This window comes from Phyllobates terribilis, unplaced genomic scaffold, assembly GCF_046119375.1.
Source record: "Phyllobates terribilis strain yellow unplaced genomic scaffold, ASM4611937v1 Scaffold_8__6_contigs__length_399053987, whole genome shotgun sequence".
In the NCBI taxonomy this organism is placed as follows: Eukaryota; Metazoa; Chordata; class Amphibia; order Anura; family Dendrobatidae; genus Phyllobates; species Phyllobates terribilis.
Window position 1 is genome coordinate 275,688,135 of NW_027362768.1, and position 25,458 is coordinate 275,713,592.

Below are 25,458 nucleotides of genomic sequence, written 5' to 3' on the forward strand. Positions count from 1 at the left end.
GTTCAAGAGAATGTATCAAAAAATCCCATTGTTTAAATGTTTTTTTTATGTTAAATGTACTTTTCAATTTTTTTTTCCTTTATTAAAAAAAATCCCAAATGTAGCAATTTTCACACTGTCTACTAAGCTTTTTCATCATCATCATCACAGATATGTTTTCAATGGCAGACATAGACCATTATCTAACACAGGATCTACCGTTCACAATAGCTGATTGTCACAGCTTCCCCATCCCCGTCTCTACACCTTTGCTTAAATAATACATTTATACAAATGAGTCAAAGCTAGAATATTGCTATCTGTGTCCATGAGGTTGCTGGAAAAAAACAGGAAGTGTGAGTCTAATATTCGGCCTAGTGGCCAGTGTCAAAATGGAAGATTTTTTGTTTTTTTAATATAGTGATATGGAATTTTATTCAAGCATCTGGTGTAAAGATCAGGTCATCTCTGATGACACACTCTTTGCATATTGCACCAAGCCCACACCTTTGTATTTTTTCTGCCTAATGATTTCAGTTTGGCAAATATATGGAAAATACATATAATGACTAATACCCAATAATGCACTTTAAATATGTTTCCTTAGAACCAGTTTTGGTAAATGTTCTTAAAGTACAGTATTCAGGAGCATGTAAAAACTAAGAGCAGTAACCACATTTGTGTATCATGTTTTTTAGTCGCAGTAGTTGTTCCAACCTTCTGAACCAGCAACTTGTAAACAAGGTTTTAAAATTACCCGCGCTTATGCTTTGAAGGCACAGTTTTGAATTAAGTTTCGTCCAGCCTTTAACAATTTTTGAAAATATAGATTGGTAAAAAATAGGTCCTACACGCCTTTCCATACTCCCTTGCTGCATCTGATCTGACAACATTTGGGACTGCTGACAGTCTCTCTAGTTGTTCAGAGCCTTGTGACCACTGCAGCTAATCACTGGTTGGCTGTAGCAGGCATGTGACTAGATGGAACTTTAAGTTTCTGTACTTCCCTGGAGCTGATCATGACATATCGTCAGCTGCTCTGAAGTACAGAGATCTGAGGATAACTGGGAAGCGCTGGGATCTTGAGAAGCTGGTGATCTGTAAGGTCGTCTTTTCTTAACACACTAAAGCTGTTTTCAGATTTTTTTTTCATGGTTGGCTTAACACAAGAAAAGTGTCAGCCAGGTGTGCATTTGTGTTCCACACACATTATAAATGCCCAAAAAGTTGCTTGTCCCCGACAGAGCATTTTCCTTATATTCCAGTCGGGAAGTGATCACTCTAAAATGGGTCTCCAGATCCTTGTTCAAATAGGTGAGGGTCCCAGAGACAAATGGCCTTTTTTAGATCCACGTGTGAACATAGTTTTTATTAAAGAAACCATTTAGTGAATCCAAGTTTTTTGTCTGAAATGAATAGTGATCTATGCTTTTTATTGATTTATTCACTTGTAGGCTTCACACCCCCACCTCCCCCTCATTAATTTCAATATGAATTACTGCAGCCCTTTACTTACTCCCTGCTAAGAGTTATTACTAAAGTAACTCGAACAGATTATTAAAATGGGAAGTTACAAGCTGTCTATTAAGCCAAGTTCAGACGTCGATATTTCTCAGTCCATATACGGACTGCAATACAAGCACTGATAGTGGTCTCTCAACTCGAACTTAATCTCATATATGTCTGAGGCTGTAAGTTCGGATCACAATTCACAGACTCACCGTGGAGCTCTCAACTCAAACTTAAAGCATATGAGGCTGTTGGGTCAGGTCAGGAGACCTATGGTCGGTCCATGCATTGCAGTCCATACGACTTTGAAATGCAGCCATCTAAATCTAGCCTAAAGGAACCTTGTAGCTAATAAAGTCCCGTGATTACAGCAGCAGCCTCTGCACTTTGTTAGGCACAGTTCACATCACATTTTTGTCACATCAATGGCATCATCAGGACTTCAGTCTGAAGCTCTGAAAAGGGGTGTGGTTGCCTTTAATGAAGCACACGGTGTCACTTTGTGCTATCTGACCTAATTTTTGGTAATGTCCTCCTTTTTGAGGCAGGCACAAAAAGGTGGTCGCTAAAAGGCGGATACTGCCTAAAATTGGATCAGGCATGGCACAAAGTGACTGTCTGTTTGATTAAAGTCATTGACCCATCAGCGGATAAGCCTGAATTCCGGTTTTCAGGACTTCCGCCAGAAGCCCTGAAAGAGCTACTGACTTGTGGCTAAAACATGTTGTGAACCTGGCCTTAAGCGAGCAGTCTCTGCAACTGATTAGTAAAATGGGAAGAAGATAAGGACAGTATCACAAACCAGCAATCCTTATAGGGAGGGAAAAGCTCACAAAGGTACTGCACATGTGAAATTAGGAGCACTGTGAAGCTTTCAGATTTCACCTGAGATATGCTTTAATATTATTACTATGAAACTGGACAGATGAAAAAGGCAAAAAACTGAGTACAAAAATATCTATAATTTCCTGATTTAGAATAAATCCATAAATGTACTCCTGCATAATTAGCAGCAAAAGCTATGTGGATTTATTACATATGTATATATGTGTACTATAAATCATAATGTCCTTTTTTCCTGTTTCCTTTGTTCATGTTTGTATTGTAAACACAGAATAAACATAATCGCTATTTTTAATATAGTTTTATGTGACCTGGTGTGTTCTTTTGGGTCGTACACAGTGTGTGGTTTTTTTTTTAATAATTCAATAACTGTTTTTATATTGCTTCTCCTTACGAGCACAGAGTTGGCCACTTGAGATGCTCGTGCAGTGGGTCTTGAAACATACTGACATACTGGAGATCCAGCAAAGAGGTTATGGGCCGTACTCTTCACTAAAATCATTGTCTCTAGGGGAGAAACAATTTGTATTGCTGATTCATATGGTAGTTCATGTTACATCCAGGTACACCCATGTAACAAGCTTGGTAAAAAGAATCGGGCTTCGTACAAAGCACCTGTTTTATATACCTAATGGCACACATCTTGGCTATTGCCTTGAGATTCCTACCAAGACCATAACCAAGATGTGCGACACGGTATATAAAACAGGTGCTTTCTATGTACCAAGCCTAGTTCTTCTTATGTGGGAAACTGCTCAAAGACCCATGATCCATCAGTTTCTATAGTCGTGGCCATGTCTGCAATATGGGGGACCATGTCTGCAATATGGGGGACCGTGTCTGCAATATGGAGACCGTGTCTGCAATATGGGGGACCTGGATGGGGGACCATGTCTGCAATATGGGGGACCATGTCTGCAATATGGGGGACCATGTTTGTAATATGGGGGACCTGGATGGGTGACCATGTCTGCAATATGGGGGACCTGGATGGGAGACCATGTCTGCATTATGGGGAACCTGGATGGGAGACCATGTCTGCATTATGGGGAACCTGGATGGGAGACCATGTCTGCAGTATGGGGGACCTGGATGGGAGACCATGTCTGCAGTATGGGGGACCTGGAGGGGAGACCATGTCTGCAAGATGAGGACCAGTTCAAAAGAAAATAAAATGGTATCACTAAAAATGTCACTTTGTCATGCAAATAATGCGGTGGCCCATATGCCCAGCTGAGTTTGAGACCCCTGCTCTAGATGCTATTCTTTATATATGTATTAGTAATGAGTACAAGTGCTCGTTACTCGAGTTTGCCTAGGGTGCTCAAGTGACATGTTTGTGTCCCTGCGGCCGCATGTTTCACAGCTGTTAGATGGCCACAATACATGCAAGGATTTGCCCGTGTTTGTCAGGCAATCCTTGCATGTTTTGTGGCTAACAGCTGTAAAACATGTGGCCAAGGGGACTCGAACATGTCACTCAAGCATCTGCGATACTCTGTGCATACCCGACCACCCTAGGCAAACTCGAGTAAGAGGCACTTGCGCTCCTCACTAGTATGTATGTGTTTTTAGACAAACTTGTGAGTGAGCCCACACATGAATGGTCTCAGGATGCTTTACTGTTGGCATGACCCAGGACTCATGGAAGCCAGGGTTGCCAACAGTCCAGAAATTTCAGGACCGTCCGTAAAAATAGGGCACTTTTTTGCCCTGACCGTAAAAAAAATCTAAGGTGTCTGATTTTTTTTTTTAAGCTGAAGAAACTTTTATACAGATTTTGACTGTAGCTCATGGCAGCGCTAACCTTTTCGTCTCCAATTATTCCTCCAAATGTCCCAAACTGGCGGAAGTTGGCTTCATCAGAGAAAATAACTTTACACAATTCCTCTGCAATCCAATCCCTGTACTACCTGCAAAGCTATTTTCTCTGATGAAGCCCCATTCACACCGTCCCTGCTTCTGAACGATCCGTTATAATCTATAATTGATCATTCAGTGCACATGGGCTTCCATTGTACTTGGCAGTGCAGATCACAGGACAATGTGGGCCGAGAATGATTATCTTTTTGTGCCAACCAAATGATCATTTCACTTGATGAACTAGTGTTTTGCTCGTTCATCAGGTAATTTATCTGACGATTTATAGCCGGTTTTGACTGCGCAATTAATGTGAAATGAACATTCCTTGGGAGCTCGTTCACGATATTCTTGTAAGTGCACGTTTTAAGATTACCCATCGCCAATTTGAGGCAGCCCTTGTAATTAATGAAAGAGTGGACAGACATAGATTAGTGATTTTCTAAATATCATCTAGTACCTAACTGTTCAAAAAGATTTGTAATCTCCCCCAAAAGTGCCCGACTTTCTGGGAAAAAGTGTTGCTCAAACTTCTGGTTTGTTAGATCCCTGCATGCAGAGCTTGATACCACAACAACCCTAAGCGGCCACAATCGCAGTGAAGCAGAGATCTTTGCGCTTACCCAGCTCTAGATCGGTGATGGGTACTCTTTAAGTCAGCTTTGTTCAATAGATGGGTTTCCAAAAATCTTTATTTGGTTATGATAAAGTTAATTTCTAATATACTATTTAAAGTTCCCAAAACTCCGTCCCCTTTGAATTTTCCTGTCCTACTGATGGTAGCCTTGGTGGTTTAGCAGACACATTCCTATTCTTTTGCAGGTCTACACTTCTCTTGGGATTAGCAGCTGGGTTTATTCAGTGTTTCTAATGTTTGCTTTCTGCTTAACAGCCTCATAGCAATGAGTTCTGTGCTTCTCTGACCTTTCTTTTCTTACAAGTCTCTCTGAGATTCTGCCATCTAAGGAAGACAAACTTCTAAAATATCTATAAGTCATTGCTTTAAAAGAAAGCAATTTGTAGGTTTACATTTCAAGAGTTAAGTAACTTTCTCGAAGCCTGGAGTCCCATCCTCTAGTATTGCTGTTTGCTCCTTGTGTCAGTAGAGCAAATGAATTATTTGGCTTCTCTGCCACTTGTAATAGTATTCTTTACTTAGCCTAAGTCTTTGTGAAAGATCTACAGAAGAGATTGCCTTTGGCAGTCAATTTTGAGATTTGTGCAATAGGTCCATTCCTAAGGATTTTCTTCTTCCATTCCCATATGTTGTGCTGCCGTAAGTGATAATTTAGATTGTAATTTTTTTTTCCAGTTTGACCTATCAGCAGCACAAAGCTCTCTCCCTATAATATTATACTCGGGCAATCTGCTAACAGATGTTTAAAATACATAAACGGGGCAGAATTAGTAGCATCTTATATAGTGTTCAGATATCTGTTAAGGTAGCTCTCTTTCCTATCAGTTGGGAGGAGAAATTCCCCATATGTTGTGCTACTCTACATTTACATCCTCAGTCATTGCTTATTTGTTAATATCCTGTCCCAGCAGCAGTCCCTGCTCCCTTCTCCTATGGCTACTTCCTTTTGTTGTAGTCCATGCCGGGTTTTCCAAGTAACCTGGCAAACAGTGACATATAATGATAACCCAAAGATTTTTAAGGCCAACTCGAGCAACTACAATGGCATGTAAAAGTTTGGGCACCTCTTGGTCAAAATTACTGTTATTGTGAACCGTTAAGCAAGTTGAAGATGAAATGATCTCTAAAAGGGCTAAAGTTAAAGATGACACATGTCCTTTGTATTTTAGGCAAAAAATAAAATAATTGTGTATATATGTGTGTGTGTGTACAAACACTCAAATTACACTTCCTCGATCTGAATGAATGAATGAAACATTCTCATTGAATACTTTGTTCTGTACAAAGATGAATGTGCTGACAACAAAATCACACAAAAATCATCAATGGAAATCAAATTTATTAACCAATGGAGGCCTGGATTTGGAGCCACCCCCAAAATTAAAGTGGAAAAACACACTACAGGCTGATCCAACTTTGATGTAATGTCCTTAAAACAAGTCAAAATGAGGCTCAGTATTGTGTGTGGCCTCCACGTGCCTGTATGACCTCCCTACAACGCCTGGGCATGCTCCTGATGAGGTTGCGGATGGTCTCCTGTGGGATCTCCTCCCAAACCTGGATTAAAGCATCCACCAACTCCTGGACAGTCTGTGGTGCAACGTGACGTTGGTGGATGGAGCGAGACATCGGATTCAGGTCTGGGGAACGGACGGGCCAGTCCATGCCTTCATCTTGCAGGAACTGCTGACACACTCCAGCCACATGAGGTCTGGCATTGTCCTGCATTAGGAGGAACCCAGGGCCAACCGCACCAGCATATGGTCTCACAAGGGGTCTGAGGATCTCCTCTCGGTACCTAATGGCAGTCAGGCTACCTCTGGCGAGCACATGGAGGGCAGTGAGGCCCTCCAAAGAAATGCCACCCCACACCATTACTGACCCACTGCCAAACCGGTCATGCTGAAGGATGTTGCAGGCAGCAGATCGCTCTCTATGGCGTCTCCTGACTGTCACGTCTGTCACATGTGCTCAGTGTGAACCTCCTTTCATCTGTGAAGAGCACAAGGCGCCAGTGGCGACTTTGCCAATCCTGGTGTTCTGTGGCAAATGCCAAGCATCCTGCACGGTGTTGGGCTGTGAGCACAACCCCCATCTGTGGACGTCTGGCCCTCATACCACCCTCATGGAGTCGGTTTCTAACCGTTTGTGCAGATACATGCACATTTGTGGCCTGCTGGAGGTCATTTTGTAGGGCTCTGGCAGTGCTCCTCCTGTTCCTCCTTGCACAAAGGCGGAGGTAGCGGTCCTGCTGCTGGGTTGTTGCCCTCCTACGACCTACTTCACGTCTCCTGGTGCACTGGCCTGTCTGTCTCCTGGTAGCGCCTCCAGCCTCTGGACACTACGCTGACAGACACGGCAAACCTTCTTGCCACAGCTCGCATTGATGTGCCATCCTGGATGAGCTGCACTACCTGAGCAACTTCTGTGGGTTGTAGAGTCCGTCTCATGCTGCCACGAGTGTGAAAGCACAACCAACATTCAAAAGTGACCAAAACAGCCAGAAAGCATTGGTACTGAGATGTGGTCTGTGGTCCCCACCTGCAGAACCACTCCTTTATTGAGGATAATTGCCAATAATTTCCATCTATTGTCTATTCCACTTGCACAACAGCATGTGAAATTGATTGTCAATCAGTGTTGCTTCCTAAGTGGACAGTTTGATTTCACAGGAGTTTGATTTACTTGGAGTTATATTTTGTTGTTTGTGTTCCCTTTATTTTTTTGAGCAGTGTATGTATGTATATGTATGTATATGTATGTATATATATATATATATATATATATATATATATATATATATAATAAGCTATCGAGCACGTTCTACGCCCGGGTGCCGAGCATTTTTATTGGTATATGGTCTCCCATGCTGGTATTTGTGCTCCCCAATCCTGTTCCTCCATCCTGTTATGTGCTGACCTCATCCCTATCCTGATATGCATGGCACCCCTCACCCCCTAGCCTGGTATGCATGGCACCCCTCACCCCCAATCCTGGTATGCATGGCACCCCTCACCCCCAATCCTGGTATGCATGGCACCCCTCACCCCCTATCCTGGTATGCATGGCACCCCTCACCTCCAATCCTTGTATGCATGGCACCCCTCACCCCCAATCCTTGTATGCATGGCACCCCTCACCCCCAATCCTTGTATGCATGGCATCCCTCATCCCCAATCCTGGTATGCATGGCACCCCTCATCCCCTAATCCTGGTATGTATGGTACCCAATCCCTCGTCCTGGTATGCATGGCTTCCTCATCCCCAATCCTGGTATGCATGGCACTCCTGATCCCTATCCTGGTATGTATGGTACCCCTCATCCTGGAATGCATGGCACCCCTCATCCCAATTCTGGTATGTATGGGCCTCCTCATCACTCAATCCTGGTATGCATGGTACCCCTCATCCCCAATCCTGGTATGCATGGCACTCCTCATCCCTATCCTGGTATGCATGGCACCACATATTCCTATTCTGGTATGCATGGTACCCCTCATCCCTGTTCTGGTATGCATGGTACCCCATCCATTATCCTGGTATGCATGGTATCCCGCATTCCTATCCTGGTATGCATGGTACTCCTCATCCCCAATGCTGGTATGCATGGTACCCCTCATCCCCAATCCTGGTATACATGGCACCCCTCATCCCCAGTCCTGGTATGCATGGCCCTCTCATCCCCCAATCCTGGTATGCATGGCACTCCTCATCCCTATCCTGGTATGTATGGTACCCCTCATCCTGGCATGCATGGCACCCCATCCCTCATCCTGGTATGTATGGTACCCCTCATCCCAATTCTGGTATGTATGGGCCTCCTCATCGCTCAATCCTGGTATGCATGGTACCCCTCATCCCCAATCCTGGTATGCATGGTACCCCTCATCCCCAATCCTGGTATGCAAGGCACTCCTCATCCCTATCCTGGTATGTATGGTACCCCTCATCCTGTTATGCATGGCACTCCTCATCACCCAATCCTGTTATGTATGGCCTCCTCATCCCCCAATCCTGGTATGTATGGCCCCCTCATCCCTATCCTGGTATGTGTGACACTCTTCACCCCCCAATCCTGGTATGCATGGCACCACATATTCCTATTCTGGTATGCATGGCAGCCCGCATTCCTATCCTGGTATGCATGATCCCCCTCATCCCCCAATCCTGGTATGCATGGTACCCCTCATCCCCCAATCCTGGTATGCATGGTACCCCTCATCCCCCAATCCTGGTATGCATGGTCCCCTCACCCCTCTATCCTGGTATGCATGGTAGCCCTCATCCCCAAATCCTGGTATGTGTGGCCCCCTCATCCCTTTCACGCTGCACACATACAAAAAAAAACACATACTCATCTTTCTTCCCTGTGCTCCAGCGCTGCATCTATAGCAATCCTATGAGCAGCTCTCACTGAAATTTTGCGTGGTCTTCCAGACCTTATCTTGACCGCCACTATTCCTGTTAATTGCCATTTCTTAATTGCAAATTGAACTGAGTAAAGGGTAACTTGAAAATACTTTGCTGTCTTCTTATAGCCTTCTCCTGCTTTGTGGGCCTCCACCATTTTCATTTTCAGAGTGCTAGGCAGCTGCTTAGAAGAATTGATGGCTTCTGTTTTTTGGCACAAGGTTAGAGGAGGCTGTGTTTTAACAAGGCTGGGAAATTTGCATCATGCCACTGTATGTGATGTCTGCTTATCCAGTAGCTTTGCATATAGTTCCACTTGTACTCCTGGAGTTTGTCTCACCATCCACTTCTCTCAGCTGGCTTCAGCAAACTCTTGCTTATTTGTCATTATATCTGCATTTACTTCCTGGCTCAGACCTGTGTGCAACCATTTGTTTGATATTAGCATAAACTCTGGATCTATTAAGGATATGTGCCCACGATGCAGATTTGAAGCAGAAATTTCCTGAGTGTTTTTTCCTCTCCCTGGCAGAAAAAAACGCATTTTTTAAGCATTTTTACATATGCTTATGCATGTGTTTTTTCAAGCGGTTTTCCAAGCGATTTTGAGCATTACTCAAATGCATTTGGAAAAGGGCTTGATAATATAAGTTGGTCACACAATATAAATCCATGCAACTGGCATGGATTTATATTGTGTGACCAACTTATGAGGAGAGTTCTGCTTTCAAATGGTGCATCTATACTAAAAAAAAATAATTAAAGTAAAAAGAAAAAAAAAAACCTTATACTCACCTCTCCGGCGGCCCCCAGTCTCCTCCTGGCGCCGATCCTCTCTCCTCCGCGGCCCGCGGTGTACTGGCAGGACCTGCGGGGACGTCATTTAATCAGCTTATGGTCATGCGACCATCACCTGACCACTGACAGCGATCAGGTGATGGTCATGTGACCATCAGCTGATTAAATGACGTCACTGCAGGTCCTGCCAGTACACCGCCGAGGAGAGAGGATCGCTGTCGGGAGGAGGCTGGGGGGCCGACGGAGAGGTGAGTATGAATAATTTTTAGTATTTTTTACTTTATAATTCTTTTTTAACTTGCGGGTACGATGGGACCTCGTTCGGATGAGTCTCCTCTTCTCCAGATTCGGGTACCATCCGCGCATTGAACCGCATAAAATCTGCATGTATAAATCTATACATGCGGATTTTATGCGGTTCAATGCAAGTCAATGCGAAAATCGCGCCCAAATTGGTTGTGCTGCGGATTTTTCCGCAATGATAATCCGCAGCTGAAATTTACGCAGCATGGCTACAGCACATGCGGATTATCATTGGGAAACATGGCAGACATTTTAACAAGCGATTTTAATCCGTTTCCATGGCTGAAATGCCGCTGTGGAACCGCATTAAATTTGCATTGTGGGTACACAGCCTAACACTACAATGCTGCTGCCACAGTTTAATCTTTTCTTCCAGCAAGTAGCCAGTTAGCCTGCTCATTACTTCTACCTTCAGTTAACAATTTGCTGATGGCCTATGTCTCTGGGAATAAACAATGAAGGTTTCTGGAAAACCATACATTGTTGATACTGGAAGTATGTAATAAAATTGTATAACTTTTTAATGTAGAAAGCATAAACTTTAACATTATCAGAGAGAAATGGACCTTTACTGCAGTTTCCTCTACAATTGGGTATATAGGTTCCAGTATGTAATAAACTGATCCCTTTCTGCACAGAATGAAAAATTAGATGCCCAAATAAGCACAGCAAAAATTATGAAAACGTTTTATCTTTATTACACTACATATCATATGATTATAATCAATATATCTAAATACAGATATAAAGTTCAAATGGTGATATACTGATGAAATATATATTCTGAAACCATTGACAGTATCCTGACCTGGGACATGATAGTTTTGCTGTAACATGTCGGATCACATTTACTATCTTACTAAATAACCTTAATTCACTGCTCATGGCTCAGACTGATGAAAAGGCACATGGTTGGTACTGTGGTCATTCTGACCTTATTAACTATGGTTCTTTGTGTCTACTAGGGCACAAAATCAGAAAAGCCCAAGTAATATAATGACCGTGCAACACTGATGAGCTAGAATCCGTATTTTGTATAGTACACGTCATTAAAAACTACAGCAGAGCTTTCAGCATCTTATCTGTCTACAATATGCATGTCACATAGTGGTGTATATGGATAACCTCATCACAGGTGTGTATAATCTGTTGGCATTGTACTACAGTAAATATTTCAAAATAAAATGTATATTTCCATGTGACGATTCTGGTGAGAGGTGCAAAAATACTTCATTGCACTGATGGCCAAAAGAAGAATTTTGCCTGATGTTGTAGCACGCCACCAGCCGAGCTCCCCTTCTAGTATATAGTGCATATTTAAAGAGGACCTTTCACCAAATCTTTCATATTGAACAGGACACAGGATTTATTAGTGGTTGCAAAGTGGAATAAAACCTTTACTTTTTAAGTTCACTTCTCCGTTGCAGAGATATTAGCAAAGTATTTGACATCTAATGAATTCACTTTTCTAAGTCCAAGGGAGTGTTATCAGACAGTTTTCACTGGGGACTGTACTTCTCCCTGTATGATGCTGACCAACCATAAACAGGTCGCACAATAGCTTAGAGCTGGTTTCACAACATATGGGATGTAAAGGATGCAGCCCAGATCTCCTTTAACCTCCTGCATGATTAGAAAGCACAGATTACTAACATCTTTCAGATAAGGTCCGTGTGGGGTGAGGGGCAGTACAGCTGAGTTTATCTGTGTCAGATTATAAATCCTTCTATCAGCTCTTCTCTCATAGCATGGTCCTCTCTGCTTTACTTCCCTTCCTCCCCATAGTGCCTGTCCGGAGTTGTCAGTAATCACACTTATGTCTTGTGCTCAGGGCAACTTGTAAATGCTCTGCAGTGAGATCAGGGCAGGGTGTCATTATATGTCACACAAGAGTAGTTCAGAACTTGCAGTTTATTCCTGGTGAGATGTACTGACAGCCCTTATCTTCTCTCACTATATAGTATAGGTTGCTTGAGCACAGCTGACATAAGTGTGCTCACATCTCACACACTGAAAATCCTGCTCTAGCCTATGAAGGGGTGTGTTCTTTCCTTTGAGTGTTGCTGCCTGATTATGATTGGTCAGCATCATACAGGGGTAAAAACTACATGCCCCCAGTGAAAACAGACTAATAACACCCACTTGGTCTTAACTTTTTTTTTTTTTTTACATTTTTTTTTATTTCAATATTTGCAGGTACTTGAATGTCATTTTATGCATCCCAGTTCTATATTTTCTACATTTTCCTTTATGCAGTCTTTCTTTACTTCATCATTCCATGACCCAGATCTCATATATCTACTGTATCCCATTGGAACAGTAGAAAGACATAGTTCATCAATATCACCGCTCATTGTGTGTAAGAAAGAGTTGGACGAATGCTGAACTGTATAATGTTACCCACTGTGAAAGAATCTGTTATCATGGGGAGGACATCCTTGTAAAGGTGTTGAAGGAAGAATCTATATTGTGTTGCATCGGACTCTATGAAGAGCTTGCTCAAATTTGTTTCAATTATTTACACTTTTTATATGGGAACTGTAATAAGGGTCAAGCAAATGGTAAGAGTTACCCAAAGGGTTAGGATTTTTAACATGTTTTCTATAGCAGTAATGCTGTTCCAATTTCATTTATTCAATGTTTACATATTATATCGTTTCAGACTGCAGCTTTAATTTGATAGTTATATAGCGTGGCTCTCTTAGCTTGCACCTGTTCACACTTGTCTTTTTCTGCTTTGAAGTGACGGACAGTTTTGATTTGTAGTACACTCCTTCTTACTAAGCGCTCCTTCCATCAGCCTAAGGCATTTTTAAACAGAGCTTGATCCTACCTGTCCATATAATTGTAGGCTTTTAGCCCGGGAGAAGCATGATGTTAGGTTTAGGGTCCCGAGAGAAATTATATCATCGCACACTCATAAGATTAGTTGCAGTGTTCATTTATTTTAGTATAGGCATAACATCAAACCAGTAACATGTAGTGGCGACAATAAATGGCGACAGTAGTAGTAGACGTTTCGGCCTAATCCAGGCCTTATTCATTAAGTCGCGCTACTGTAAAAGAGAGGTAAGATGTTTAGGATACATACATGTGAGGGAAGCAATAGTGATATACAACTCCATATAAAGTGATATTGACAGACGAGAAAAAGGCCAAAGAAGGGAGGGGGGGGGGGGAGGGAAGGGAGGTGGATAGGGAGCAAGAAGTAAAATAACAAATATACATATATACATATATACAAAGGGTTACAATCGCTAAGTATCATGGAGTACACAGTAAGGTTACCTTGTATAGGTTGAGATGCAGATATGTGCCAGAAGGGATTATTATGGGAAATCTTGAGTAACACTGTAATGGCAAGGGATGTATATTAGAGACATGTCAGGGTCCCATGTAGGAGGGGGAATTTTGAAGACCAGTACCTCGTTTCTATGCCTTGTGCTTATCGGCCTATAGGGGACTGAAAACAGAGGAAGTCCCAGTTAATCAGTGCTATGCAAAGGGAAGTAAGACAAACCCCTCTAAGGTAAATACCTTCGCTTATGGTGTGGTACAGTGCTCCTGCGTCTCCATTTGGTGCTGTGGTCCCAGGTATGGCCGTTCAAATAGGGGAGGAGGACAGCGTGTCTGTCTCCCTGTGCTGCTTATTGAACACTGGGAGTCCCCGTTTAAATATGTTGTGGCTGAGCGCTAAACCGGAAGTGCGTCACGGGAGGGGGCGTGTCCCCGGAAGTGACGTTACGCTCTGGGTATAATGGTGTATAGACGCTGAAGGTTGCTAAGGTACTCAATACACAATAGTGGCTGGCTGACTAGCGCATGTGCAGAGTGCAGCGGGGCATACATATACAGGAGTAAAGTATAATATAGCGTTGTTGCGAGTACGGAAAGAGGACTTATATGTTAAGGTGTAATGCACAGCATTGCGCTATGAATGGGAGCAGGGGGGCACCACTAGATATTGTTAGTATTAGGCACTTGGGTTAGTCCTAGAGGAGTTAACTCACCTATATGTACAAGTGGGTTCAGTGGGTCTGTAAGGAGAAAAGACAGTCAGTTATTGGAGGTGTATAGCAGACTATAACAATTAGGTGGTAATATATAGGAATTCAATGGATCCAATCGATCTCTCTGTTTAGACCTTTTGGGGATAACGTCTGTAGTGTATGGATCCAGTAAGACTCCCGTTGTCTTAATAGTTTAACGTGGTTGCCCCCCCGTCTAGGTCTTGCCACATGTTCAATCACTTGGAAGCGGAGTTGGGCCACCGTATGTCTGGCTCTGGTAAAGTGATCTGGTAGTGGGAGCCAATTCTTGCCACAACGGATGGTTGACTTGTGGCTTGCTATGCGATCTTTAATGTGCTGTGTGGTCTCGCCTACGTATAGCAGACCACATGGGCATTTGATAACGTAGATTACAAAATTCGAGTCACACGTAAAGAATCCCCTGATGGGGTAGCTTTTCCCTGTCCTGGGATGTGTGATAGTGTCAGACTTAATGATGTTGGAGCATGCTGCACAATTGAGACAGGGAAAAGTGCCGTGGCGACGAGTGCTGAGCAGGCGTTGAGAGGCGGTTGTACGTGATGACCCTATGTCTGCCCTAATGATCTTATCTTTGATGTTGGGTGCTCTTTTTGCGCACATGAGTACCGGATTTGCAAATGTGGGAATTTCTGGGTAGGCTCTGGCCAGGAGGGGCCAGTGTTTTTTAATGATGGCTTGAACTTTAGGCATTAAGGGGTGATGCGTGTGTACAAATGGCATCCTTTCCATTTTTGTAGTGGGCAGATGAGGGGGTTTTGGTTCCAGTGCTTGGTCTGCCTCATGCTGCAAGATTTCCCATAATAATCCCTTCTGGCACATATCTGCATCTCAACCTATACAAGGTAACCTTACTGTGTACTCCATGATACTTAGCGATTGTAACCCTTTGTATATATGTATATATGTATATTTGTTATTTTACTTCTTGCTCCCTATCCACCTCCCTTCCCTCCCCCCCCTCCCCTTTCCACGCCCCCCTCCCTTCTTTGGCCTTTTTCTCGTCTGTCAATATCACTTTATATGGAGTTGTATATCACTATTGCTTCCCTCACATGTATGTATCCTAAACATCTTACCTCTCTTTTACAGTAGCGCGACTTAATGAATAAGGCCTGGATTAGGCCGAAACGTCTACTACTACTGTCGCCATTTATTGTCGCCACTACATGTTACTGGTTTGATGTTATGCCTATACTAAAATAAATGAACACTGCAACTAATCTTATGAGTGTGCGATGATATAATTTCTCTGTACGTACTGGGCACCACGCGCCCCTTCATCAGCACCTCTAACTTACCGACAGAGTGCACGCTAATTATCTATTCTAAAGGTTTAGGGTCCCAACAAAGGGGTACGCCCTGTCGCTGGTTGTTGGGTTGACACAAATTAGCCAAGAAGAAGGAAGAATCCATATTGTGTTGTACCGGACTCAAGAAGTGCTTGCTCAAATTTGGTTCCATTTTTGACACTTTCTGTGCGCACTGTAATAAAGGTCAAGCAAGTAGGAGTTATCCAAAGGGTTAGGACTGGCTATAGAGAAAATGAGGGCACAAATGGCCATAGTTCCCCGGCTAGTTTTTTAACAATATGGTTTGTATTTGGTGATAATTTCACCTAATTTATAAAAGCTATATTCCTCTTTGCGGTATTTGGAATCTTTTGACTGTTCGAATGGATCATCTGCACCGCTAATGTTTGCATGTTTAACCTTTATTAGTCTGAATGTTGATCACACCAATTTCTCTAAGCATGGGATTGCCTCTACTCTCCCAGCTGTATATGACAAAAAATGCTCTAGAAATGGTGAGGAACTAATTTTTGAATGCATTTAAAAAAAAATGCAAACAACAAAAGGGAAGTGCCAATGCATGATACGTTAGTTCTCATCCCCATCATTGAGTGCACCCTATGCAATCTTAAGTATATAGACTGTACAAAAAGGAAATTTAAATATAGAATCAGAGAACATTTATATGATATCAATCACACACAACAACACATCCACTGCTCTGCTGTTAAACATTTTATCCATCAACATAATAGGGATCTTTCCACATTCATTATTTATGCAATCGAACAAACACCAGCACACATTCGTGAAGGTAACAAGGAATGTGCCCTTCACAAAAGGGAAGTATATTGGATATACAGTGCTCAGCATAAATTAGTACATCCCCTTTGAAAAACAATATTTTAATCAATATCTCACTGAATACAAGAACTATTTCCAAACTTTTGACAAGACTGAGTTTGATAGAACATTTTTTAACCCATAAAATGAAAGTAAGGTTAATAATATTACTTTCATTAAAAAAAGTTTTACTCAAATTAGTTGATGCAAAAATGAATGCACCCCATATTAAAAACTAGATCTAGTATTTTGTTTATGACCTTTATCATTTTTAAGGACAGCACCAAGTTTTCTGGGCATGGAATGAAGAAGTTGGCAACATATTGCAACATCTATCTTTTCCCATTCTTCAAGAACAACCTCTTTTAGAACCTGGGTGCTCGATGGAGAATGATGATCAACTTGTCTCTTCAGAATTCCCCAAAGGTGTTTCGGTGGGTTCAAATCAGGAGACATACGTGACCACTGAATCACTTTCATCCTGTTCTTCACCAATGCAGCACATGTGTGTTTTAGATCATTGTCATGTCGGAAAAGTGCACATCTACCAAGGGCACGAAGTGATGGTAACATCTTCTTTTTCAACATAGAGCAGTACAGCCAGGGGCATGCATAGAAATCATGGGGCTCATAGCAGAAGTTCTAATTGCCCCCCTCCCTCTCTTCTCCAAAAAAAAATATAAATAAATAATTGTCGGGGTCACAGAAGAGCAGATCTCACAACTTTCCTGCCTTTACATAGTAATTGTCCTCCTGAATTCCTAGATTCCTCTTTCATTGCCCCCATAAAGTATTATGCAAACAAAAGTGCCCCCAAACACAGTATGATACCCCCATGGTGAATTCCTCCACATGCACAGTATAATGACCCTACTGTACCCCTCCTCCCAAGGCAAAGTATGGTGACCCAAACACAGTTTGATCCCCCAACTCTGACCCCCACACAGCTCTCCATACACTATAAAGGGCCTACATACAGTGTAATGGCCCCCACACAGTATGATGGACCCACACAAAGTTCACACTGTATAATTGCTTGCATACAGTATAATGGACCCCCACATATTATAGTAGCCCCACATAGCCTTCCATGTAGTATAATGTGCCCTCCATAATCCTCCATAGAATATAATGCACTCACCATGGTCCTCCTTAAAAATATAATGCACTCCCCATGGTCCTCCATAGAATATAATGCAACTTCCATGGTCCTCCATATAATAAAATGCTCTCCCCATGGCCCTCCATATACTAAAATGCTCTCCCGATGGTCCTTCATATAATAAAATGCTTTCCCCTTGGTCCTGCATACAATATAATGCACCCCCATAGTCCTGCACACAATATAATGCAGACCCTATGGTCCTCCATACAATATAATGCACCCCCATGGTCCTCCATACAGCATAATCCACCCCCATGGTTCTCCACACAATATAATGCGCCCCCCCCATGATCCTCCATAAAGTATAATGCACCCCCATAGTTCTCCACACAATATAATGCACCCCCCATGGCCCTCCATACAGTATAATGCACCCCCATGGTACTCCATACAGTATTATGCGACCTCATGGTTCTCTATACAGTATAATGAACCCCCTATGGTCCTCCATAGCAGTATAATGCACCCCCATAGTCCTGCACACAATATAATGCACACCCTATGGTGCTCCATACAATATAATGCACCCCCATGGTCCTCCATACAGTATAATGCACCCCCATGGTTCTCCACACAATATAATGCGCCCACCATGATCCTCCATAAAGTATAATGCACCCCCATGGTTCTCCACACAATATAATGCACCCCCTATGGCCTTCCATACAGTATAATGCACCCCCATGGTACTCCATACAGTATTATGCACCCTCATGGTTCTCTATATAGTATAATGAACCCCCCATGGTCATCCATAGCAGTATAATGCACCCCCATGGCCCTGCACACAATATAATGCACATCTATGGTCCTCCATACAATAGAATGCACCCACCATGATCCTCCATACAGTGTAATGCACCCCATGGTCCTCCATACAGCATAATGGACCCCCATGATCCTCCACACAAAATAATGCACCCCCATGGTCCTCCACACAATATAATGCACCCCCATTGTCCTCCATACAGTATAATGCACCCCCATTGTCCTCCATACAGTATAATGCACCCCCATGGTCCTCCATACACTATAATGTACCCTCATGGCCCTCCATATAGTATAATGCACCCCCATGGTCCTCCAAATACTACAATGCACTCCCCCATTGTCCTCCACACAATATAATGCACCCCCATGGTCCTCCATACAGTATTATGCATCCCCATGGTCTTCCACACACTATAATGCACCCCCATGGTCCTCCACACAATATAATGCACCCCCATACTGTATTATGGCCACTGGTCACTGATTTTAAAAAAATAAATACTGTTCTCACCTCTCCTGGTTCCACCTGATGATCCAGTCCCCTCAGCGTACGTTGTGAAGCGCCGGACATATCAGAGCAGCAAGCGCCCTGTAATGATGTCATTGCGTCAGCTGCTCTGAGATGGCAGATGCTTAGGAAGAATTATGGGGGTGGAAGCGTCTGCTGACTCTCACTCCTCCATCATCATTGCTCGCACTGTGCCCCCCCCTCCAGCCGTCAGCACGAGCAATGAGAATGGAGGAGGGAGTGTCAGCAGACACATCATGCTGTGCGGGCGGGCGACCAGGCAGTGCGGGTGCTAATGGGCGGAGGCGGGGCCCGCTGTGGGGAGGGCCCTGTGCAGTGCGGGCCCACCCCCGGCTCACGGGCCCCATAGCGTGGGCGTGGCCTATCGCCATTGGTGGTACGCCACTGAGTACATCCCCTTATTCAGTGTTTTCTTTACATTTTTACTTTGTTAGTCCCCTTAGGGGACTTGAATCTACAATTACTTGATTACTCATGCTCTATACAGAAATACCACAGTATTGCTGTATATATTAAAAATTACTGTCACAGCTACAGGCAGAGAAGATAACATCACAGACACATGGGCATTCACTTGGCCCCCAGCTGTCATACCAACCCATTGACTCCCTGCTCAACTGACAACAACATTTAAGTGGCTAAAAGCACACCAATCCCTGATATTAGAAGCAGATGTCAGCTATATCATACAACTGGCAACTGCCCTGTGTGGAGCAAGCTCTGCTTCTGAGCCCGCTACAAAGTCCCTGACACGATCTATGACGGATATATCCATCATGGTATGTTAAGGTGTTAATTACTAAAAAGTACATTAAGAATATATGTAAATCTGAGGGGTCATCTCTACCATTTAAGAACTATAAAGAGCTGAATAGAATCTGTAAAAAAAATAATAATAATCAGATCTGCTAAAATAGAAAATGAACAGCACGTAGCCAAGGAAAGCAAGACAAATCCCAAGAAATTCTTTAAATATATAAATACAAAAAAAGGTCAGCACAGATGGGACATCAGCGGAAGGAAGAGCTGGCTGCAGCCAGGGGTCACGCGATGCCTGTGAGCGGCCAGTGATAGCGCCGCTCACAGGCCAGAAGGACAACGAAAGGTATTTACAAAAACCCTTATCTGAACAGGGTAAATACATTGGGGGACATTTGGGCCATAGTAAAAAGTTCTGGACAACTCCTTTAAATGTAGATATAGTCCAAGTAAAATCAATGTGGGCTCCAGCCAAGGGTTCTTAAGGAACTCAGTTCAGTTATTGCAGCGCTCCTATACATAATTTTCAACGAATCTCTAGTGATGTACCAAGCACCTGGAGCAAATCTAACTTTGTGCCCATTTTCAAAAAAGGCTTCAGGTCTTTCCCAGGTAATTATAGACCAACTTAACATCCATTGTGGAAAAAAATGTTTGAGGGGCTTATAAGAGATTATATACAAGAGCATGTAGTAGAAAATAACATTATAAGCGATTACCAGCACGGTTGTACTAAGGACAGACATTATCAAACTAAACTGATTAGTTTTTATGAAGAGGTGAATAGAAACCTGAACGTAGTGGTACATGAGGGTATAATTTTTTGGGACTTTGCAAAGGCATTTGACATTGTCCCACACAGACACCTAAACGATAAATGAAGGTCTAATGGATAAATTAAGGTCTACAGGCTTAGAAAGTAAGTTTTATAATTGGGTGCAGTCTTTGAGCCAGTTTTTAATCCAGAGTTGTTATGAACGTCTACTACTGTGAATGGTCTCCGATTATTATTGGTGTACCTCAAAGTTCAATGAGGGGTCTGCTATTATTTAAGTTATTTTTAATGATGTAGAAGATGGGATTATTATTGTTGTTTCTTTTTTTTTGCAGATGATACCAAACCGTAATATAATGCAGTCTATAGAATATATTCATAAATTACAGGTTGACTTGAACAGACAGCGTTTTTGAATCCCCATCTGCCTAGTGGATGCCCAGTGTGGATAAGTGTAAAGTTATGCATTTTGCACTAATAATATGCGGACACCATATATTCTAGGAGGAGTAAAACTAGGAGACTCACTTAAAAAGAAGGATCTTGTGGTACTTGTAGATCACAGACTAAATAACAGCATGTAGTGTCAGTCAGTGGCTTCTAAGGCCAGCAGGACATCACTTTACAAAGCGTTAGTGTGACCTTGTCTGGAATATGCAGTTCAGTTCTGGACAACAGTTCATAGAAAGGAAGTTCTGAAGATAGAAAGGTACAAAGAAGAGACATAAAAATCTGATACGGGATAGAGGACCTTAGTTATGATGAAAGACTAAATAATTAAATGAATTTACTCTTGAGAAAACATGAATAAGGGAGGCATGATTAACTTATACGAGTACATAAGTGTCCAATACAAAAAATATGGTCATGTAAAACACCCTCAAAAGATAAGAGGGTACTCCTTCTATCTGGAGAAAAAAGTTTCAATCTCCAGAGGACAAAAGGCTCCTTTACCTCAAGAACCATTAATCTGTGGTATAGTCTACCTCAGGAGCCGTTCACAGCAGGAACCATTGATGGTTTTCAAAAGGGCTAAGATGCTTTTTTAGAAGAAAATAAAGTAAATACTTAAGTAAATACTTAAAGTACATCTCTGAATATTTGGTCCAGTGGATCTACAGTTGGCATCAGGAGTGAAAGATTAGCTCTTTTGGGGTAAAGTGGATCATGCACTATAGTTGAACATTTGCCTCTTCCATTTGAACTTGATGGACATTTGTCTTTTTAAAAAAAAAACAGCAATACTGCAATTTTTTTATAGCGTTCACCATACTGTGTAATGGATATGTTAAATTTACTCTACTGGTTAGTATGATTATTACAATACCAAATGTATGCATTCTTTATGTTGCATTACTTAACCACAATAAAAACAGTTGTAAAAAAAAGTTCTCATACCCTTCAGGCTACATCTATTGCATCCACTCGTCATCTAAGGAGTTCACACATTTCTCGGGTACTAATAATTCCTATGCCAGACTAGATTTAGTCCTCACAAATATCTTCTCTCTCCACAAATTCAAATGTATCTCTATAGGCCCCAGAATATGGTCTACCACTCCCCGGTAGTATTTGAGGTTGAGACACTATGCAATACCTCCGCGCAATGGCTTTGGAGAAATAACAGCTTCCTCTATAACCACCCAGTTTATAAAAAAGAAATAGAAAGCACTATCCAAAACTATTTTAAAGACAATGATATTGATAACATATCAATATTTACTTTATGGTCTGCTTTCAAGGCAGTACTCAGAGGAAAGCTTACTCAATTAAATTCACAACTAGCTAAAACTAATAGAGACAAAACAAAAAATTTGGTCAACGATATACATAGTTTGGAACAAAAACAAGTTTCCAACCCCTCCCTAGACTATTCTGCCAAGATCCTCCAACTTAGAATGAATCTCAAATCAATGTTAACAAGTGAATATGACAAAATGGTACAAATAACCAAATCTAAATACTACTTCTCCGCAGATAGACCGTCTAAATTATTTGCTGCTAAGGTTAAACACTTTAAATTGAAGTCTAGAATAAATGAGATTAAAGACTAGTGTTGAGCCACCCCCGTAGTGTTCGGGTTCGGTTCGGTTCGTCGAACACCGTTAAAACCAATGGCAGGCAAACAAAAACACATAGAAACACATAGAAAACACCTTCAAATGTGTCCAAAAGCTGACAAACTGCTCAGAAGACGCTCTCTTTAAAAATGCCGGCCGGCAATTCAGCAGCGGCATACACCGGTACCCGACAATTTAGACAAGAAGGAATAGAGCATCACACATAGATTAGATAGAAACATGTCAGTCACATATATAAGAAGTACAGTGACAGTGTTGGTTACTGTACTTGTCATTTAGTGTAAAGGATTTATTAAAAAAAATAATAGTGTTTTCGTGCACCGTCTCTTTAAAAAAGCCGGCCGGCAATTCAGCATCCGTACCCGACAATTTATAACACAAAGAATAGAGCATCACACATAGATTAGATAGATAGAAACATGTCAGTCACATATATATCAAGTACAGTGATAGTGTTGGTTACTGTACTTGTCATTTAGTGTAAAGGATTTATTAAAAAAAATAATAGTGTTTTCGTGCACCATCTCTTTAAAAAAGCCGGCCGGCAATTCAGCAGCGGTACCCGACAATTTATAACACAAAGAATAGAGCATCACACATAGATTAGATAGATAGAAACATGTCAGTCACATATATATGAAGTACAGTGATAGTGTTGGTTACTGTACTTGTCATTTAGTGTAAAGGATTTATTTAAAAAAATAATAGTGTTTTCATGCACTGTCTCTTTAAAAAAGCCGGCCGGCAATTCAGCAGCGGTACCCGACAATTTATAACAGAAAGATAGATTAGATAGATAGAAACATGTCAGTCACATATATATGAAGTACAGTGACACTGTTGATTACTGTACTTGTCATTTAGTGTTAAAATAAAGGATTTATAAAAAAAAAATTGTCGTGGGGTTCCCCATAATTTTAGTCTCTAGCGGAGGTTAAGCAGACAGCTGGGGCAGATGTTTGAAGCCTGGGAAGGGGGTAATACCCATGGAGCTTCCCAGGCTACTAATATCAGCCCCCAGCTGAATACCTAGCCTTTACTAGCTATTAAAATGGGGACCCCCCCCCCAAAAAAATGACGTGGGGTCCCCCCTATTTTAATAGCTAGCAAAGGCTAGGCAGACAGCTGGGGGCTGATATTAATAGCCCAGGAAGGGTGCCATGAATATTGGCCCCCTCCCAGGCTAGAAACACCAGCCGTCAGTCGCCCCAGAAATGGCGCATCCATAGGATGCGCCAATTCTGGCACTTAGCCTCGCTCTTCCCACTGCCCTGTAGTGGTGGCAGTGGGGTAATAGGGCTGGGGTTGATGTCAGCTTATAATGCCAGCTAACATCAAGCCCAGGTTAGTAATGGAGAGGCGTCTATAAGACACCCCCATTACTAACCCCATAGTCAAAGTTAAAAAAAACACAAACACCCAGAATAAAGTCCTTTAATTGAAATAAAGACACAATTCTTTATTGTTCTAAATTAAACCATACTTACCATCACGCCCATTCCAGCTGAAGCCAACGATCTCCTGCAATAAAAGAAAAATAATAAAGCAACATCATCCTTACCTTTCCATGGTTCCCAGGACAGCTTCAGCTCTGCTACATCGAGATGACAGGCTGGACCGCAGCAGAACGCTGCCATCCAGCCTGTCATCCCGCAGACACTGAGAAGCACAGGCATGCTTGTGCTCCTCAGTGTCTGGCTGTGACGGCATCCAGATGAGCCGAGGTCATGTCCAATGAACTCAGCTCACCTCATGCACGTCACTGACAGCGTGGGAGAATTCTCCTGCACCCAGCGCTTCAGCGTGAGAATTTTCCCACGCTGTCAGTGACGTGCATGAGTAGCACAGTAGTGTTTAACTTTGGCGGCAAGATCAGTGATTGGTCGCGGGTCAATCACCATGGTGTTACAAAGGTCCGGACATTTGTGTTAAAAATCGCTGATTGGTCGCTGGCGCTGCCCGTGACATTTAAATATCACCCATCTTGGCTCCACATTTAAACACCGTTGTACTGATTGGTCGCGGACGCTATTTAAATGTGACGCCAAAATCGGTGATTGGTCGCGGCCGATATTTAAATTTGGTGCCCAAATCGGTGATTGGTCGCGGGCAGCGCCAGCGACCAATCAGCGATTTTTAACACAAATGTCCGGATCTTTGTAACACCATGCGGATACTGTGGGGACATCAGCGGCTAGGGTGTCAAGGGAGGACCGGGGAGCGGCGCTGCGGGTCGGGATACTTCTGCTGCGAGCAGTCGCTCATCTCCCGGCTTCTCGCACCGGAAGTATCCGACCAGACAGCGGCGCTCCCCGGTCCTCACCAATACGATTCGCTGATTGGTCGCGCTCTCCGCACGCGACCAATCAGTGATCTTGGCGCTAAAGTTAACCACTGCTCTGCTGATTGGTCGCGGACGCTGCCCGCGACCAATCACCGATTTGGGCGCCACATTTAAATAGCGGCCGCGACCAATCAGCGAGCTTGGCGCCAAATTTAAACAACGCTCTGCTGATTGGTCGCGGACTCCAGCCGCGACCAATCAGCAAGATTGGCGCCAAATTTAAACCCCGCTCTGCTAATTGGTCGCGGATGCCGGCTGCGACTAATCAGCATTATTGGCGCCAAATTTAAACACCGCTCTGCTGATTGATCGCGGTCGCTGGCCGAGATCAATCAGCAATATTGCCGCAAAATTTAAACACCGCTCTGCTGATTAGTCGCGGTCGCCGTCCGCGACCAATCAGCATTATTGGCGCCAAATTTATACCCTGCTCGGCTGATTGGTCGCGGTTGCCGGCCGCGACCAATCAGCAGTATTGGCGCCAAATTTAAACCCCGCTCTGCTGATTGGT